The sequence below is a fragment of the Sus scrofa genome, chromosome 4, assembly GCF_054392235.1.
Source record: "Sus scrofa isolate SSC_HxYL_T2T_F1_AM1 chromosome 4, Sscrofa_HxYL_maternal_Yorkshire_Landrace_v2.0, whole genome shotgun sequence".
NCBI classification, from domain to species: Eukaryota; Metazoa; Chordata; class Mammalia; order Artiodactyla; family Suidae; genus Sus; species Sus scrofa.
In genome coordinates this window covers 88,095,754-88,117,122 of record NC_139386.1, presented here as the reverse complement: position 1 = coordinate 88,117,122, position 21,369 = coordinate 88,095,754, and the positions used below count along the sequence as shown (strand labels likewise).

The following is a 21,369-nucleotide window of genomic DNA, read 5'->3' as shown; positions in this document are numbered from 1 at the left end:
TACATTTTATCCCGACCTTTAACATATGCTTGGTATGTATTTGGTGCTCAACAAGTATTTTTATTGAATGTTTTTTTTTTTTTGGTTCTCAGGTTTTCTTTTAGCAATGTACCTCTACTGACAAGAGGAAAATCAACTTGTATCCTAAGAGAGCCTGGGGTTATATCACAAAATGAAAAATGGTGGTGGTCCATATAATTTTAAAGTATTAACCACGAATTCTTTATTCTTTTTAATAATATATTGGTGTTTATTTTATATATAAAATATTTTAACAGTTTTCAACTCTGAGTAAAATTTACTTTCCAGGGGAGTTCCAACTGTGGCGCAGTGGGATTGGTGGGATCGTCAGCATCTTGGGAGCTCTGGGTTGCAGGTTTGATCCCTGGCTGGGCACAGATCTGGCGTTGCCACAGCTCTTGCTTAGGTTGCAGCTATGGCTCAGAACTGATCCCTGGCCCAGGAATTCAATGCCACAGGGCGGCCAAAAATGAGGAAAAAAAAAATTTACTTTCCAGGAAATTATGGCATGTTTATCCTGTGGCTTTGAGTTCTCTACCAGAGATCCTTGGCAAATCATTCTCCTGATATAGGAAGCTCATATGAAGTGAAAAGAGAACCAGCTCTTTAACTGGACAGCTGTGGGTTTGAATCCTGACTTTGCACTTACTGGCTGAGGACCAGTGGGCTAGTTATTTAGTCTCTTTATAGTATTTATAAAATTATCTGTTTAATTTAACAAGTTTATTCATAGCAGATATTTTCTTGAATGCCTACAGTTTTCAAGACATTGTGCTGTTTGCCCAGTTTGTGATTGGAACAGTCATAGCGCGTGCCTTCATGGAGCATCCCATGTGCCACAGTTCTCTTCTTTGTAGACTGTTAGCATTTGTCCTCCTTCCCATGGATCTATAGCTAATTTCCCATCCACTTAGCAGTGCTTCAGCAATAACTAAATCTTCTCTGGAACCAGCTGGTTTGCAACTAATCATAGTTTAAAAGAAAGAGTGCATTTTTGAAAGAATAAGAAATGATCAGCAAAAACATCTGCATATATTCTATGTGATCTCTCATTGACCCCTGCCTGGTAACCATAAGTGCTAGATGTGTGTACCCCCTTGGTAGTCAGATACCTGTAGCCATCTGTTATAGTTGCAGGTCACCTGTGGCACTGTAGTCCTGGAGAGCAGGACTTGAGCAAACATGTTTCTTTTAGCAGAGGGGAGTTAGAGTGAGCCTAATTTTTTACTCTCCTTGCTTTTAAGACACTTTAATTTTTAATCACATATTTGGGAGGGGAAGAGTAAAGGAGGAATTGAAAAGATAATTCATTCTAGGAGTTTATTTACTACCTACGAATTTGGAACTGACAAGACGCTAAATCATTTCAGTGGATGGGTTGAACTGGGGTCTAATCTCTCAATAAGCTTGGGGTTGTCTGGGGTGTGTGGAACAGGGAATTCCAGGAAGCTGACAGTAGTGAGGAAGGTAATTTAACTTAAGTGGAGATAGCTCAACAATGTTATGTGTCAACCCCAGTTGACATCCAGCAGTGAGAACATTGTAAAGTCCCTTGGTGGCTAGGAAAGATGACCTTGAAGGAAAAGGTGCTATGTAGCAAAGACATGATCATGTGTGTTGTAGAGTGTAAAGACCTACCTAGATTATGGCATGTTGTTTGAAAGCTGAGAGGTCAGTGGACTTGAGATTGTTGTAATGCATAAGGTTTTTCCTAAATATTTGGTGATGAGGGGAAGAGCTCAGATAAGAAACAGGTACAATAACAATCTGTTGGTTTTTCCAGGTTTCTCTTTTGGCCATTTTTATCAAGTAATTTTTATTTCTCTTTATCAATTGTGACTGATATTTTTACTACTTTGAGTGATGCTTGTGGAATAAAAAATATTTTTAGATACTGTTTATAACTTTAACCATACATTAAGTTTAAGTTTATACAAAGTCATTTATAACTACTATTGGTCTAATTTCTATAAATAAAAAAATTATTGGGGATATTCTCTTTCTTCTGCTCCCCTTCTTAATTTCCCTTTTCTGTTTTTATTTTTAAAAAGAAAATTTTCCTTATGGTGCAGTAATGCCAGCTTTCTCCATTTGTTTAATTTTTTCCATCCCCAAATTTAAGGTGGCTTGTAGCAAGAAAAGCAAAATAAAAATATAAAATAAAATTAAAATCCTAATATAAAACTATTTTAATATTTGCTTTCAGTAAAGCACAGATATTTCTCTAAGCTTTATCTTAGATGGTGCAAAAAAGAAGCCTAGTCAATTTATGTTCATAACCTTTGAAAGCAAACAGACTTTTATTTTAAAAAAGAAGAATTACTGACACTAAGATCAGAAGGAAATTTCTCCTCAGAGTCCTTATGAACAGGACCCCATGTAATGAATGGAATGAACAGTGACCTCACAGTAGTACCAACAAACTTCATAGGCCAAATGCATCATTCTGGAGCATCTTTAGTAAATGCACTTACATGGCAGGGAGATAATGATTCAAAACAGAATGTGGCTTAAAGGGGAAGAGATTTTAAAATAATTAAAACGATGAAGATGTTTCATATCTTTTAGCAGTCTACCGTAAATAATCTTTCTCTCAACTTTGGATTATAAGATGAGGGAGGACAGGAAGTATATATTTTTTGTTCATGTTAGTATGGAGTATGGCACAGTGCAAGCTATTAGAAGTTTTTTCAGAATAAATGTGCACTGGATGTGAAATTATATTTGTTGGTACTTACCATTGAACGTAGGGAGAAGATGGTCGTGTTCAGGGAGATTAGGGCTAGTTAGGCAGCATCTCAAAGGGTAATACCATGTTGATAGACTTCTGGCAGCCTGCTTCTCAGAAACTTGATTTTGTTACCATACTTAAAGGTAATTGAGTTCAGGGGAACTGACTCTTGCTGACAAAATACAGGATAGACAGAAATAGAAACAATGACTGTGTTAACCTATAAATCTATTATGAGAAATATAATTGCGAAGTAGACCAGAATTCTTGGCCATTCAGCAGTATATCACCTCACTTTAAGAGAAGTCAAGTTATAATCAGAAGAGTTGCTTAATGACTTTTTTAGTCAAGGTCAAGGAAATTAATTAATAGTATTAATGGTCATCATGTACCTTCTCTGTTGGTTAGGGTATATTTTGCCCTGAACAGTGCTGGGTATATCCTGAATTTTTTGTTCTCTAGGGTTCCCATTCCTATTTTTAACTCAAACCCACTGTCTTCTAAAAACACCGTTTGCCAAGGACGGAGAACACTAGGTTAAATAGTCTACTTTAAAGCTCTTTTTAAATAAGGGGGAAAGGTTGAAATTCAATATTTGGATTGTACATCTCAAGTCCTCATGATATTCTTGTTTGCAATGCTGTTAAGGCATAGTTATTATAACTCCCAGTTATATAATAAATGATGCTTATCTTGTATAGTTTTCACTGCATTCCAGAGTAAAAGAGCATATCTAAAAATGCTGCCTATAGACAGCAATTCAGGGGATAATTTTAGTGCATACCACGGGTGTGTATACACGGAGTAAACCGCACTGGTGATTTAATGGTTATATTTTGGCATTGTAGTCACATTTGAGACTTTGATCCTACGCTTCTTTTTTCTTTTAATTCTAGCTGGTGCTAGGTAGGAATGCTCAAAGCAGAATAAGTTGCCCCTTGAACAACAATAAGCTTTGAAAAGTGATTACTTTAATACCGACATGAAAGTTTCCTGTCAGCGTTAAACTGGAGTTTAGGAGCCTGTAGTGATTGAAATTGACATTAGATAGAGGGACTAGCTAGTACTAGAACAATTGGTTGTCCATTTGGAAAAAAAAAAAAAAATTATGTGTCAAGGTTATACCTTATACCATGTACAGAAATGAATTCTGGAGAGATTAAACATTTGAATGTTCAAAGAAAAACTCAGAGAAGTACTAGGACAAAAGTAAGGATAATTTTTATTTAATTTTAGGCATGCAAAAGCTTTTGATATGATATACAACTCAGATGCCATACAAGGAAAAGATTGATAGATTTAACTATGCAAAATATTTAAGGTTCTTTGTGCCAAAAGCCTACAAATATAATGAAGTTACATAGGAGAAAATATTAGTAGCCTAAAGGAAAGAGTTAATTTTCTTAATATGTTAAGTACTCTTGGACGTCATTAATAAATGACAGGCACCCCAGTAGAAAAATGGTCAATGTATATGAATAGGCAATTCACTTAGAAGAGGAATACAAGCATATGAACCCTGATTAAGAGCCTCAGCTATAAGGACAGAAGCTTCTTCAAGTCAGAAATATGAAAAGCCTGGAGGGAGTGGGAGGGAATGGGACCTTGGGGTTAACGGAGGCAAACTATTGCTCTGGAATGGATTTACAATGAGATCCTGCTGTGTAGCATTGAGAACCACGTCTAGATAGTTACATCGCAACACAACAATGGGAGGAAAAACTATGTATACATGTATGTGTAACTTGGTCCCCATGCTGTACAGTGGAAAGAAAAAAAATATATATATGTAAAAAAAAAAAGCTGCGAAAGAAAAAAAATAAGTAAATGTATAAAAAAAAGTCTGGAGTTTCCTGGTGGCCTAGCAGTTGGGAACCTGGCATTGTCAGTGCAGTGGCTTGGGTCACTTCTGTGGCATGGGTTCAGTCCCTGGCTGGTGAATTTCTGTATGGATATGGCCAAAAAATATAAAAAATGGTAAGATGAATTGGAAAGTGTATGCTTTTGGTAGGTTAGTGGGGAAATTAACATGTTAGGGAAGAGGAAAGTGTTGAAATGAATACTGGCCACAATTTAAAGGTAATTTAGGAGTATGTATGTATGTATATATGTATATACATATATGCATTTGGTTAATTTATTGCTTTAAAGGAGGAAAATATTTAAAATTGTCATATAGTTAAATAGAGAAGGGTTTTCTGCCATTCCTGATTTAATATGCAGGACAGCAGATAAATGATAGGAGATTATGCCTCAGCTTGTGTAGTAGTTGTTAATTTGTTCCAAAATAAGTATCTCATAGATAATCGAAAGTCAGCTATTAACTCACTTTTTCTAGTGCTCCTGCGCAAGCATCTTTAACAAACGCTCCTAGGGTCCTGATGAAGGTTCCTTTTGCAGTGGTTTGAAGGCCTTAGAGTTTTTTCAACATTATGTTCATGGGAATATCCATTCTGATTCAGAACTCAACTTCTGGAACTTTTGCATTAGGGACTCCTTGTTTTGTAGTGAAATTGTCACCCAGGAGATAGCAGTTAACTTCTCTTCTTCCTCTCCTGTTTTACTCATCTGCCTCTCATTGGCCAGTGTAAAGCAATACCTTAACAAAACAGTCTGTTCCATTAGAACTCATTTGTCTTCTTACAGGCATGACTCCAAATGGCCTACAGAATCCTTCTTGTAGTGCCAGAAATAACTAAATATTTTATTTAAAAAGAAGGAATCAGAAATCTCCTTGCTTCTAGCTTCTGCTGGGCTGTAATCATAGTGATGTCAGCAAAAAGTTACTTGAGCAAATGAAGTGATACTGTTATAAGAATGTGAAAGCAAAATTTGCTGTGGATAAATAAGTTGACAGCAAGGTTTGTTGCATCAGCTGAAAAATTAATTAACAGACAACTACAGTTGGCAGTATTAGCTTGAGATGGAATAGTTCTGGATAATATAAAATAACAAGTTATCAAGTTTGTTTTTGGCCCATTTACACAGGCACCGTGCTAAGTGTTTTACATGAATTATTTCATTTAATTCTCACATGCACTACAATGCTATGATACAGATGTTGTATCTCAGTTTTGTAGATGTAGAAACTAAGGTATAAGAAAGTTATATAATTTTCCAAAGTAAACATCACTAGGAAGAAGTGGACTTAGTTTAAAATAAGGGGTTTTTTTGTTTTTTTTGTTTTTTTTGTTTTTTTTTTTTTTTTTTATCTTTTTAGGGCCACACCCAAGGCATATGGAGGTTCCCAGGCTATGGGTTGAATCAGAGCTGTAGCTGCTGGCCTATGCCACAGCCACAGCAACTCCAGGTCCAAGCCGTGTCTGTGACCTACACCACAGCTTACAGTGGATCCTTAACCCGCTGAGCGAGGCCAGGGATAGAACTCATGTCCCCATGGATGCTAGTCAGATTCATTTCTGCTGAGCCATGACGGGAACTCCAGTTTAAAATAATTTAAGGTATTGATTCCAGTTTTCAGCTGACATTCTTTGACTTCTATTTTTGATTGGTTAAGAAAGGTATATTTGGAGTTCCCATCGTGGCAACGCAGAAAGGAAATGAATGCAACTAGGAACCATGAGTTTGAAGGTTTGATCCCTGGTCTCACTCAGTGGGTTAAGGATCTGGCGTTGCCGTGATCTGTGGTGTAGGTCTCAGACTCGGCTCTGGCGTTGCTGTTGCTGTAGCTGTGGCATAGGCCGGCAGCTGTAGCTCTGATTAGACACCTAGCCCGGGAACCTCCATATGCCACGGGTGCAGCCCTAAAAAGCAAAAAAAAAAGGGGGGGGGTATTTTAGCAGAAATTCTTTGTTATTCCCCAATCACTTTTTTTCAAGTTTTTAGAAACAGAGTTACCTGTTTGGCAGTAAGATATTTTTAGAGATAGTTATGCATTTAAGTGTTACTTGCTCCTTTGCACTTTTATAAAGTATTATGAACATTAATTTTGGATGAACTAAGAAGCATACTTTGAACGCTTTTTGTTTTTGGAGTTACCGTTTTTTAGTTGTTCAGCCTGTATAGTGATAGTCAGAATAAATGCCATAAATGACACTTTCAGTACTGTGAAGAGTGAAATAAAAATAAAGCAGGATGTGAATGAAAACCTTTGGAAAGTGTATGTGTGTGTGAGGCTACATACTTGTACCTGTACCAGTTTTCTGTTCTGCACCTCATGGAAAAGTTGCTTGCCCTTGTGATGATACTGAAAGACTGTTAAAGCTGATATTTGAAAAACAGATGAAAAGCTGCTGATATAAAAGCCCAAATCACAGAAGATTCCAAGATGAGCTTTCTCACAAGGGTGATATGTTGAAGCAGTAAATGTTTGAGTATGTCTCATAAGATGTGATCTAGCTATAGAATTTGTTGGATTTTATCCTGAGATAGATGAGAAGCAAATGAATGCTTTCTACCATAGCTTAACTCTTACTTATTTAGTTAGTTACTCTCTATGTAGAATCAACCCAAATCAGAAGCCACATGTAACTAATTTATATGCACCCAGGTTTTCAGGTTTTCATATTTGAGGGAGAGAGAGAGAGTGCCAAATCCTAACCATTGGACCACAAGGGACATTTTTCATTTTTGGAATTGTTACTTGTTTTTACTAGCAAAATAACAAAAAGTTAAGAACCTTCAGGGGTTTGTGCTAATTTTAATTGTTTTGCCATGAAATGATACTTTAGATATATATTATTGATACCTGCTTTTGCATAGGATAAATATTTTATCTGTATATATTAGCAAAGTTCAGAAAATAGTGTATATTGTACATATGAATATGCAAACATATGGCTATGTTTGAGAGTCCTTAGTCTCTCAAAATGAATTCTCTCTTTATTTGACTAAGTCAGATTTTGAAGAAGTGTCTCTTAGTTGAGACAGGATCTCTGTTTTGTAGTGCCATTATGTAACTATTGTTCACATGCTCTACTTCCAGCTGTATTTTACGAGTTAGCTGGGGCACTATTGCATGATAATTAAAAATACTAGGCCAGGGATCTCACGGATCAGTTTGAATACAAGACCAATAACTTTCTTCCTTCAGCAAACATTTCAGTGCTTACTGTGTGTTAAGTATTATTTTTGGCACTGAAGAAAACCTAGGCTCTGAGAAATTACCTGTAAAAATCCTTCCTCACAAAGCTGTGTTTAGAATTAAACGAGATAATGTACATAGATTGCTGAGCACTTTGCCTGGAAATTAGAATCCATGTTTTTTTTCCTATCAATTTATAAATTATTTCTTATCTTTTGATGACTTGGAACCCTCATAGTAAAAAAGCGAGTATGAACAAGTTGTATCATTTTTAATGGGTAGTACAAATTTATAAACATAGAAGGGAAATAAATGATTATCCACATTTAAAAATGCTGCTTTGATTTTAAAATATTGTCTGTAGATGAACAGTGAATTATAGAAGACTAAATAAATTTATTCATATGAAACAAAACAGTGAACATGATGTTTAATGTTACCTATAATTTTTATTCTTTGCCAAGTAGATTTTGCTTAATTTTTCTCTAAAATTCTTCAGTCTGAGGTAATCATTAAACTTTGGGCTTCTTGAGGGTTTTGAAGAAGCCAAGTTTTGTTAATTTAAGTACTTCATTTTAACATGATATTTAGCTCATAGTAGATATTGAGTAAATATTTATTAAACTATTTTCTTGAATTAAATTTGTTTCAGGATTGACAGTCTTTTTTAACATGTCCAGTGTAATTAGCATCATGTTCACTGCCACAAGCATACTGATAGGCATAGTAAATGATATAGATCTTAGCAGCTGTTACATAAAACCATTTCTTTTGCTCTCTTATCTGTATCTGCCCTCCATAACTGACCCAGAGTAGAGTCTGTTGTATTTGCCCATGTTCTAAATCATATTGCCAGTCTCCTACTCTTCCTGGCTCTCTGAATCCTGAGCTGTGGACCCCTGAGATAGCAAAAAAAATCCTCCCTGTTTGCTGAATTGAAGAGTTGGAACAGTATGAGAACTTGGGCTCTGGCGCTTTGGAATTGGGAATGCATTTTAGGTTAGAGGATAGCAAGTAAAAGAAAGGGAGAGTTTTTATGGGTCAGGAATCTGGGTATGGCTTAGCTGGATCCTCTGCTTCAGTCTCTCAAAAGGCGGTATAAGTATGAACCATGGTCTCATCTGAAGGTTCAGCAGGGAAATGACCTGCTTCCAACCAAGCTCACTCACATGGCTGTTGGCTGCATTCAGTTTCCTTACTGGCAGTCAGACTGTGAACCTTGGTTCCTTCCAGCAAGTTGGCTGGAGGCTGCCTTCAATTCCTTACCATGTGGGCTCCTCTAGCTTGCTTGCTTCATCAGAGCAAGCACACAAGAAGAGCTGGAGAGTGCTAGCAAGAAAGGAGTGTTAGAAATCACAGCCTTTGCAACCTAATCACAGAAGCAGTATCTCGTCCTTTTTGTAATATTCTGTTTGTTACAAGCAAATCACTTGGTTCAGCCCACGCTCAAGGGGGGGGGACTAACTACACAGGGCATGAATATCAAGAGTTGGGGTGTCCATCTTAAAAATCCCACCTACTACAGGGACTTCAATAATTTTAATGAGTGTAAAGGGGCCCTGAAATTAAAAAAAAAAAAAAGTTAGAGAACTGCTAATCTAGATATATATTAAATTGGTGGAATATGGGTGGGGAATAATTACCATCCTTCAAAAAGGTATTCATGGGCTAGGGAGTGATAAAACCTCTTCTTTCTGTTGACCTCATTTTCTGAAGAGACCGATTTTATTATTCATTACATAGCTAATTTCTAGCAGCATCTTTTAGAAAGTAACACAAACATGATCGAAATAGCAATTGTTAGAAAAACTAAAAAGTCTCTGAAGCATATCATAGATGTCATGAGCACAAAAGCACGGTTTTGTTGTAGTCATTGAAACTCCATGTCATTGGTAAGAAGGAAGAATGCATTGACATCAGATATTTAGAGAGATGGAAGAGTAATATCTCACTAATATTTGCATGATTCTGTAGGATTTGAGAGCCATAATACTTAATTTCTTGTCCAAATTTTGAAAAGTTTCCAGTTTTGCCACTATCTTTTTCTGTGATCTTAATCTCTTTGGGCTAAAATTTCTTCATCTGTAAAATGGAGCTGTGGATTAGGTGATGAAGAAGGTTCTGTATGTTTTCAAAATTCTTTAAGATGGCCTGGGTTGGGGTGGGAAGAAAATGAATGACCAAATCTGTGATAAGTAATGGGTTCAGGCAGAATTTCAGAAATAAGTATATGAAGTTTCGGAAGTTCCCATTGTGGCTCAGCAGTAACGAACTTGACTAGTATCCATGAGTATGCAGGTCCAATCCCTGGCTTTGCTCAGTGAGTTAAGGATCCAGTGTTGCTGTGAGCTGCAGTGTAGGTCACAGATGTGGCTCAGATCGTGCATTGCTGTGGCTGTGGCGTAAGCTGACAGCAGCAGCTCCAATTTGACCCCTAGCCTGGGAACTACCGTATTCCACAGCTGTGGCCCTAAAAGCAAAAATATATATATATATATATATAAAAAACTTGCCTTTTCTGCCCTCCCTCCTTTATCTTTTCCTGTTACCTCTCTTTCCTCTCACATAGATCCCACACATATAAAGATAATGAGGTTATTAATTTTGGTGTAATATTTATATAAGCATTTTATATTATAAAATAGGATTGTCAGATCTTGATCACATGTTCTTGTGTCCAGACGTTCTTTATTCCACACCTGCAGCATGCAGACGTTCCCAGGCCAGCAATCGTAGCTGCACCACAGGAGCAACCTAAGCCACAGCAGTGACAACACTGAACCCTTTACCCACTGAACCACTAGTGAACTCCTTAAATATTCTTTAGTATTAATGCCTATAGTTTAGAGAGGCCTGGGAAAGGAGAAGGAAATATTCTTGCAGAGCAAAAACAAAGCTAAAAAAATTTTTGGAGGATCTTTGTATATATGTTACCCTTCGGGAAATTTTATAACTCACCTCTAAAAGAGAAGGAATTGGAGTAGTAATTTTCTTAAATGGTTGTTAAAATGCTTCAGATAAATTCCAGTATAGCTAAAGACCATTAAGTGGCCCAAATTTCTGAAAACTGTGGTAAGATTTTATTGTAAAATTGGTTATATCAATCATTCAACCTGAACAAGAAGCTGTATTTTTCATACCCATTCCTTTCTAAATGGCAAGGCAAACCAATACTTTTTGTGAGTCTTAAGTTTATTTCTGCTTGCAAATATAAAAGTAAGCAAGGTGATTGGGAAGAATGTTGATGTCAGCTAAACCCATATTGTTAATATCCAAGACTCACATATAAAAATAAAGGAATTTGAGAAATTGTAAATAAGCTTGTCTCAGTTTGATCAAGCTTTCAGTGCTAGAGATTTGTCAAGATAAAAATAGAGGATGAGAAGAAGCAGAAATTGCAGATAGCAATGTAAGAGTAACTTAGGAAATGAATGTAATACTAAGTTTCATGTGCCAAAATTATGTTTAGTAAATTATCTTCTTGTATTTTTGAAATTTAAAGTAAAAAATGCAATTGCAGCCAATGAGCACTTCTATCAGATTTGTTATTGAGATTATTGTCCTTGAATCACTTTGTATTCTTTTTATGAAGACCCATCTTATCTTTTAGATTCTAAATACCTGAAAAAAGTTTTGCTTTGCTTGAGGAGTTAAATGCTGCTGTTCCCCCACCTCAGCCCTCCCAAAGCACTGTTTAAACATTTTCTTCTTTGTTTTCAGTCACTAGGAATTTTAATAACTTTACATATTTATATTCTAAGTTTATGCTTGTTTTATTCTTCTATCCCTTCTTGATTTCCTTATTTCTGCATGTTTTATACTTTTTTCTTCTTAAAAAAAAAAAAAGCTTATTGAATGAGGTTGTTCTTAAAAAGTTTTTAATAATAATAAACTGAAAAAATTCTCAGCCTTACAAGTCATCAGAGAATTGCAAATTGTAGCAACCTTGAGAAACATTTTAAATCTAACTATAAGAAATGAAAATTGGGGAGTTCCCGTCGTGGCTCAGTGGTTAATGAATCCAACTAGGAACCATGTGGTTGTGGGTTCGATCCCTGGCCTTGCTCATTGCGTTAAGGATCCGGCATTGCTGTGAGCTGTGATGTAGGTATGGGCCAGCAGCTACAGCTCTGATTAGACCCCTAGCTGGGAACCTCCATAATGCCACAGGAGTGGCCCTAGAAAAGGCAAAAATACAAAAGAAAGAAAGAAATGAAAATAGGATGATTTTCAGTGTTGATTGGTGTGGTTGCAGTGAATTGAGTGCTGTCATATCTATTGATGAAAGTGTAAATCCATAAAACCTTTCTTTAAAACATCCATATCTTTTGATCCAGTGATTTGAATTCTTGAATACATCCTAAGAAAATTCTCTAAATTTGGGTAAAGCTTAATGCAGAAAGATGTTTATATCCCCTTTCTTTAAAAGGTAAAATTTAGAAACAACCTAAATGGAATTAAGTAAACTATTATGTATCTATCCACCTGGTGAAAGAAGTAATACCATTTTTAAAAACCATTGAAATAGTTCCCATTGTGGCTCGGTGGTGAAGAACCCAACTAGTATCCATGAGAATGAGGGTTCAATCCCTGGCCTTGATCAATGGGTTAAGGATCTGGCGTTGCTGCAAGCTGCAATGTAGGTTGCAGATGCTGCATGTGGCTTGGATCTGGCATTACTGTGGCTGTGATTCGGACCTCTAGCAGCCCTAAATAAATAAATAAATAAATACCATAAAAATAAAAGTGATATAGCTAACTTTAATTGGGTATCTTCCTGTGTGCCTGGACTGTGCTAAGCACTTTCTCTTTTAATCTTGAGAGGAACCTTATGAAGGCAGGTATTTTTATTACTCTTATTTTATACACAAGCAGGCTTGGGGGGCTGAAGAAACAGGCTGAGATCCTCCAGCTTCTAGCTAAGTGTCAGAGCCTGGGTTCAAACTCTAGGGTCTCATTTCTGTAAGCTACACTTAGAGCCACCTCCTGTGGGTCTCTCCCTAATGAGAAGAGTTGTGGGGGGAGTGAAAACCTAAAACTTACTTGATAAAGAGTGGAGGAGTACATAGAAGATACTATCTATGATTTTTAGATCTGGGAAGAATTTAAAGTTTCTTTAAGACTCTTCTCCTGTTCCCGTCGTGGCGCAGTGGTTAACGAATCCGACTAGGAACCATGAGGTTGCGGGTTCGGTCCCTGCCCTTGCTCAGTGGGTTAACGATCCGGCGTTGCCGTGAGCTGTGGTGTAGGTTGCAGATGCGGCTCGGATCCTGCGTTGCTGTGGCTCTGGCGTAGGCCGGTGGCTACAGCTCCGATTCGACCCCTAGCCTGGGAACCTCCATATGCCGCGGGAGCGGCCCAAGAAATGGCAAAAAGATGAAAACAAAAATAAATAAATAAATAAATAAAAAAAGACTCTTCTCCTCATTAAGAGAAGAGTTAAATTACTTAACCCAAGGTTTTACAGTTGAAAGGAGACTCCAAATTTTAGATTTCCAAATAAAATGTGTTTGCTTTTATACAGTGGTGTTTTAAAAATGGTAATTTAGTGATTTCTGTATCTCCTAGTACTGTGTAGAAGATAGGAAAACCGTATCTTTTATTTTTGCTTTGCTTTTATGTTGATAATTTCTTCTGTCAGAGTTTTGTCTGTTTCTCATAGACTAATAAAGGTGCAGTGTTGTAGATTTAAAATTGATTGGTTTATAACTTTAGTTGCTATAAAAATAAGGATATTGATATCTGAGCAAACGGCGCTTTAGTTTAATGTTAAATGTAATAATAAATGGCGCTTTAGTTTAATGTTAAATGTAATGATTTTTGTAAGTAAATCAAGTGATAGACATTATCCAATTGTTATTTCCCCAGATTTTAAAATAGATTTGTAAAGGACCCTTAGAAAACAGTGCATGTTTTGTGGGGGTTTTTTGGTCTTTTTTGTCTTTTTAGGTCCGCATCCTCGGCATACAGAGGTTCGCGGGCTAGGGGTTGAATTGCAACTGTAGCCTCTGGGCCTACTCCACAGGCACGGCAATGCTGGATCCTTAACCCACTGAGTGAGGCCAGGGATCGAACCTGAGTCCTCGTGGATGCTAGTTGGATTCGCTAACTGCTGAGCCACGACAGGACCTCCCAGTGCCTATATTTTTATCTTTATCCAAATTTCCTTTTCTCCCCTTAACTTTTTTCCAGATCTCCTCTTCCTCCTTCCCCTCTTTTGTTTCACAATTTCTATAAATCTTATATCCCTAAGTGAATTTCAGTTTTGAACTATATAGTTAGTGCTTATTAGGCTTCTGTCTTCTTAGCAGTTGGGACACTGAATTGTTTATATAAGTTTTTTTTTCTGTCCATAATATAATGATCCATTGTACATTCTGTACCATACTGCTAACTTTTGGGTAGGAATTCTGTTGTTGGACAGTAATCTAGGAATTAACATAAATAGGGATGGGAAGAGCTGGGATTCAAACCCAGGCTGTCCAGCTTCAGAGTTTGGGCTTTTACCATGCAAGAAGGTAAACTCTGGGTTGCTTTGGAGGGAAACCCTTTTAAATTATTACTGAAGCACATATTTTTATAAAATTTGAACCAGTGGATCCTATCCATTTCTTTCTGCCTCTGTAGGAATATTCAGTATCCTTCATCTTCTCCTGGCCTCCAAACTTTCCTTCTTTTCCAGCTCTCTTTAACCTCTGTGTGCTCCAACTTTTCCTTTGTTTCTGCTCCCTCTGCATACCGGCCCTTTCCTTCCTCTTATACCCAGGCTTCTTTGAATATACTCTAAACCCCTATACTCCCTTTGCTATACACCTTTAACTCCCTCTTCAACCCAATCTGGATTTTTTTTTTTTTTTTTTTTTGTCTTTTTGTCTTTTTGCCATTTCTAGGGCCGTTCCTGCAGCATATGGAGGTTCCCAGGCTAGGGGTTCAATCGGAGCTATAGCCGCCGGCCTACACCAGAGCCACAGCAACTCGGGATCCGAGCCACGTCTGCAGCCTACACCACAGTTCACGGCAATGCCGGATCCTTAACCCACTGAGCAAGGCCAGGGACCGAACTCACAACCTCATGGTTCCTAGTCAGATTCGTTAACCACTGAGCCACGGATTCTAAAGAGAGATTTATGAGGAAACTTTCCGGGTTATGGAGGACCCGCCTGTAGGATTGTGCCATCTATTGTTTTTATTTTTCGGTAGTGCTTGTCAGCCCAAGGTGTGTTAGTGGAGAAGCTAGTCAGTATTCGGGAAGTAGAGAAGCTAGAAGGATTGGAGAAGCTCCAGGATTGGGAGCTTTGCTGGGATGTACAGCAGAAGGACAAGGAAACAAGAGAGTGGAAAGTATTGACAAGAAAGTCATTAATGAACCTTGTGATCTCCTTGGAATTAAGAAGGAAGTGAAGACAGGAGTGAATTGACAGGCTGGGGGAAAAGGGAGGGAGTGGAGGTCTGGATGAGGTGGAGAAACAGGTCTTTAATGAGAGTAAGGGAGTGAGCAATCCAAGAGGGTCATTGTGTTGAGAAAGTTTAAAGTATTAGAGGAGGAATAGTTCCAGGTGATGATGAGGTTCAAGATCTGACCAGTGGTGTGAACCATGAGAGTTGGAGGATACTGATTGACCCAGAGTGAGAATGGGTCTTGTTTGTGCAGTGGAGCATTGTGATGAGTTGTGAAAGAATGAAAGCATAATTTGCAAGGTGCTCTTTGTTACCATCTTTGCCCTTCACTTGCTGCCAAATACTCATTTTATTAATGGGGGGTATGTTTACCTTTGTAGTTGACATTTTTCTTGATTGCACAGCATATTGCAAAGGTATCAGTGAAAAGGAGCATTATTTGTATGATCAGATGCTTGTATATGCCTTCTGTTTTGTATATTTCTCAGCATAAGTACTTATGTTAGCAGTATTTTGACCTTATCTATCATTCATTCTAGGTGGTCTGTTCTGACATTTTCTTTCTTTCTTTCTTTTTTTTTTTTTTTTTAATAGCTACATCTATGGCATATGGAATTTCCCAGGCCAGGGTCTAAGCCGCATCTTTGACCTACACCTCAGCTTGTGGCAATGCTGGATCCTTAACCCACTGAACCAGGCCAGGAATCGAACCCATATCCTCACAGAGACAACATTGAGTCCCAAATCTGATGAGCCATAGCAGGAACCCCTCTGGTATTTTGTTTTCAGAAAACAAAAAAGAGAAAAGGAGATGAGATGAAGAACAAAAATGACAAACACTCAATTTTTTAGTTTAGCATGTTTGAATTATGCTGATAGTTTTGGAAATTGTCCACCATAGATCAAATAGAAAACAATAATCATGGCTTGGGAAACAGTTTTATTTTTATTGTTCCTGTTTGTTTTTAATTGTGTACTGGTAGAATGTGTAGGTGCTTCTCAGAATTTGACATGGTATTTAAATTTTAGGTAAGAAAGGAAAAGGATGCTTAATGGTGTTTTTTTTTTATTCTTGAGGATGTCACCACAGGAGCATTAGGGGGAAAATGTAGTCTTATTTGAGAGAATTAGTTTACTGTTAGCATTCCGCTGAGAGGATGCTACTTTGGGGCTGAACATTGATGTATACAATGACTAAGTACAGTTTCTTGGCTTTCTGTGAATTTAGGCATAGCTCTTTGTTCAGTGGACTCTGGAAGCCTTCTTTGTATTAACAGAGTGGATCAAACTGACTCTAAAAAGTGGTTTCTAGTAATCTCATCAATAGGGGAAATCTAAAGTCCTAGCATATTTATTACATACTTCAGTATTCTGAAGGGCTATATTTTAAAAATATATCATAAAAACACCTTATCTTTATTGTAAGTTATTTTATTTCTTCAAATTTTCCTAATTATGTTCAGTTGAGGCTAAATTGAAAATTAGTACATGTAAACAAACTATTTTGCTAGGGTTCTGACAGCAAATTAATATGTTGTTTTAGTAATTTCAGGATTGTGTTTCTCAAGAAATCAGTAAAGAATTAACCAACAACAATTTCAGATAACAATAGTGAGATTTGTATGTGTACGTGTTTTAGAGGTATTATAAGAAAATCTCATGGAGTTCCCGTCGTGGCGCAGTGGTTGACGAATCCGACTAGGAACCATGAGGTTGCAGTTCGATCCCTAGCCTTGCTTAGTGGGTTAAGGATCCGGTGTTGCTGTGAGCTGTGGTGTAGGTTGCAGATGCGGCTCAGATGCTGCGTTGCTGTGGCTCTGGCATAGGCTGGTGGCTACAGCTCCGATTAGACCCCTAACCTGGGAACTTCCATATGCTGCGGGAGCGGCCCTAGAAAAAAAAAAAAAAGGAAAGAAAATCTCATGAGCAGACTATGAGGTTTTTAGCTTTAAAACTAATCTTGACTTCATTTGTACCTTAGTAGATTTGGACCAATATGTACCAATATTTTGCTCAGTATGGAGGGAAATAGAGTTTAGAGAGAGAGTTTCAATATATTAATGGGGAATTTTGTTTTGATTTTCTTTCATGTTTTCTCTATATTGGGTCTGAGGAAAATGGCATTTTTCTACTGAAAGGTCATACTTGGAAATTCTTCTTATTTGACAGCCAGAGCTTGTTGATCTGACCATAGAGTATGTTTCCTACCTGACACAAAAGGATTTTGCAAAGTGAGTGAAAACAGCACATCATTTTTGTCATCAGTGAGTGTATGGTGTTATAGGCTTCACAGTAGATAATGTAACTAATTAAATTTTCTGCATTTTATTAAGATAATATTAAAATTTTTTGTTTTTTTTCTTTATATATTGATCATTTGAATCAAATATATTTCTTTAAGTGTTGGCAGTTCTCATATGTTTGAATGTTTTCTTATATTTTATCTCATTCTTATCTTTTATAACATATAGTGCTTCTGCAGTGACGGTTATCCTATTTGTAATTAGGATAATCTGAACAGAACTTTGTAGAGAGAATATTTAGAACCAACAGTCCAGGTTTCAGGTCTTAGGTCCTTGCAGATAAGAGAGCACAGATGTTTGCAGTTTCTTTGCAGAATATACTTACAAAACAGCAATCTCCACTAACTGCTCCTTAAGAGATTTGTTTGGGGAATTCAGGTGTGCTTTTCCAAAGTGCTATCCAAACTTACTCCTGCATAGTTTTCCATGTTGCAGAAGTCCATGCAAGAATCACTACTATGAAGTGTTTAGGGGGACCTAAGATTCTCAAGTCTGTTTTCAGTGTTAGTTTTTTCTTTCTTTGAAGGGGATCCACCACCGTAATAAAATCCATTGTTGATAATTTGAGAGCATAAACCAGATTATTATCTATATTCTGTGTAATTGTGTAATTAAGTTATAGCTTTTATTAGGTGTGGGTTTTTTTTTTTTTTACTCTTTCTAAAACTCCAAACCAAAGGATGTTCATAACTGAGCCCCAAGTGGCAAAATAAATTCAAACATTTCTCACCAATAGAAAAACTAAAAAATTCTAAAGTGTAATGGGATCTGATAGTCTTTTTTTTTTTTTTGCTCTCAGCAGAGTCAAGTTAATGTGGATAACCAGTTTGTAGCTTTCAATGTGATGTATGATGGCACTAGAGAAAAAGCATGTGTCCCACAAAGATGGTATTTCTAATATTTCTTATTCCAAGGACTGTGCTACCTGGCATTTTGCCAGGATCTTTGTGTATTGACATACATATATATGGATCCGTATATATCCTTAATTCACATTTACATAATCTAATTGGGCTTTGGGGTTTTAAAAAATGGTCTTATTTTATTGCACTACAGTATTCCTTACAATGTGTGTTTTTAAATGTGATGGCCCAAAGAGCGCTTTATGATGAATTTACTGGTGGAATGCTCCTGAAACTTGATTATCAAGGGACCAATTCAGTTAATGAGGCCAAAAGAGTTTCACTTCAAAAAAGCCTATAGTACATTGAATGGTTTAAATTATTACTTGTCTATCTCTCACCATCCCCGGAGTTTGTACATGAGAATCAGAAACAAAACTTTTAGCCTCTATGAATTCTGTAATGATTTATTAACTCTCATACAATAAAGTGTCATTTTTTCTACTATCATGTTTTGTCTTTTATTTTTCTAGTTTTTGTTTTTGTGTTTTTTTTTTCCAGAGTGAAACTTGGAATTATGTTTGGTTATTAAGGATTTTTTTATTTTAAAGAAACAAAGTTCTTCTTCTTAGATTTTTTTTCACCTCTTTTAAACTTAGTGCTAGTTTTGCCTGTTTCAGGAAAAAAATAGAGGCTGAGGGAGAGTTTTTATGTCTTTGCTGTGTTATTTTTTCTGTTTGCTCTGCTTTTATGATGAAAAGGGGTGGGGCAGGGGAGAACTTCAGTAACACTCAGATTCTAACTGCACCTAGGAAGTTTTTTATCAGTTTAAATTTTGACCAGAATGTAGAACAAACTCTCTTCTTGCTTGGTTGGGTCCTTTGACAAAATATTTAAACTGCCTGTGTAATATGGTGAATTAAATTGCTTCTATGGCACTTTCAGGTTTTTTTAAAGCCTGTTGACACGGTATTCAGTTTTTGAAGAGGAAACTTTTGATAAGGTGTTTTCCTGCTTCTCAACAGGAAAACACCTTAGTCTTTTTAAAAAGCTTTATAAGATAAGAATATTAATCTGATTTAAAGTTTATGATGTAATACATATGAAACATCTGGCAGTCTCAAGTTTATTTAATGTAAACTTGAGTAGCATTATTAGTGTGCCTTAGTCAAGACAGCCACTGAGCCTCTTGTTCACCTTACTAGTGCAGCTAAACTAACTTGAATGTTGACAGAAAATATTTATTAAACGGGATTTCACATTTTCTTTGTATTTCCCATGTTTCTTTGTAGTGCCTAACTTTAATTCATACCAGAGCTGTGTTCTGCATGTATCTTGATTCTTGCTGCATAGAAAGCTATGCAGAAGGCATATTGGTTTCTTTCATTGTTAAAAAGCAACAGATACTATTTAGAGTCTGACTCAATAACCATAGAATACCTTGAAGCTAAAATCAGAAATATTTATCTTTGGCTTCAGCAATTGAATGTATAGGATATTGTTGTGTTCTTGATTATCAGAGAAAATGGTGGTTTGAGAAATTTCTTTGTCTGCCCCTTCCCCATCCCCCCACCCAATGTATTAAAAAAATTATTTAAATGGAATGCCCCCAAATGGTATGTTATGGTCCATTTTCTTCCATTGGATGATTTTTGGTGCTTAACTGACAGCAAAGTGTAAGACTTATTTGCATTCTATAATATTTGTTTCCCTACTGCCAGGAACAATTTGAAGAACTGAATATATTTAATAAGAATTGTTTTCCTTAGGAGGTTATCATCTGTCAGTGGTTTTTTGTTTGGAGAGATAGGGGCAGGTAATTTTAATTGCCTTGAAACTTTTTCACAGTCTACATGGCTAGGCCCTTACTCTGGTTTGGTATGTTCAGGGTGGTACAAGTTTAGGCATTTGTATTTTTACAGAGCTTTTCAAATTATCCTAAGACCATGTTTGCTTTTGAGAACCATTGGAACGAGACAAGTCTGTAAATAGGTAAGTGAAATAAAATATTATAGATGCTATGAGAGGGAACTCTATTGAGCATAGTGAGGGCGCAAAGAAAGATGTCCTAGTGGGTATCTCTGGAAAGATTTCATAGACGTAGAAACACCTTGGCTGAATCTTGTTGACCCAGGTGTTTAAGAGTAGGGGAAATCCCTTGAATCCACAGAGTAGCACAGGAAAATTTCAGAGAGCAAGATGAGCAAAAGGACAGATGAGAAACAGCTTCCTAAAATTTGGAAATTGCATGATTATGTGGTGAAGATGTTCAGAAATAAGATGAAATTTATGCCGCACAAAACAAGGAGACATTAATAAGCATATAGGAAAATATGATTAGACTTGAATTTTAGAAAGATCACAGGTGACAGTATGGAATATGGATTAGAATAGTAAAAGACTGGAGACGGGAGGCCAGTTGGATACAACCTCAGTAATTAGGCAAGAGTGGTATGGAGGCCTATAGCCTATACTAAGGGAGCTGCTAGCAGCTGGAGAAGAGGATTGGAAAAAAGATGCCAAGGAGGTGGAATCTTTGAGAATTGGTGACTTGACTGGATTTAGGAAATGAAGAAGAGAAAGTGATTCCTTACTTGTATTAAGAGTGTGGATGATGTGCCAAACCAAACATCAAGGAGAAGGTGTCAAGGGGATGATTAGGTTTTGGAAGAAGATAATGGGGTTGGGAAATGGGATTAGACCTCACTGGAGGGATTTACCTTGGGGGAGAAGGTGTGAAGAACCTTTGTGTTTTTACTTGGAGGTACTTGCTCCTTCCTTACTTTTAGTCCCTGCCTAATGGGTGGCATTAACTGTTGTGACATTCAGGATCGTGTTTCCCCCAGTCAAGTGGTTGGTTCAAGGTGGGCAGTTTCTTGAGCGAAGCCAGTCATAGCGTTTGCCTTTACTTGAGCTATGGTAGGAAGCCTCTTGCCTCTTAAACCTAGGATAATGAGAAGCAAAGTGGCTTCACTTCTCTGGTCACCATGTGAAACCCAAAACGAAGCCAGAATAAGAAAAGAGACAGAC

General features: G+C 37.0%; 2 protein-coding genes across 9 annotated transcripts in view; both read left to right on the top strand.

The window, feature by feature from the left end:
* Positions 1-21,369, top strand: part of RCSD1 (RCSD domain containing 1) — a 501,912-nt gene that overhangs the window by 65,111 nt on the left and 415,432 nt on the right. The gene's annotated exons all lie outside the window — the stretch shown is intronic.
* The window catches only part of POU2F1 (POU class 2 homeobox 1), a 180,200-nt gene that overhangs the window by 15,187 nt on the left and 143,644 nt on the right, over positions 1-21,369 (top strand). Inside the window, exon 3 of one of the 5 annotated variants that reach the window (XM_085020911.1) lies at positions 93-139. The exons of the other annotated variants lie outside the window; for them this stretch is intronic. The gene's annotated coding sequence lies outside the window, so the exon portion shown is untranslated. The remainder of the gene's footprint in view (positions 1-92; positions 140-21,369) is intronic. 5 annotated transcript variants of the gene reach the window in all.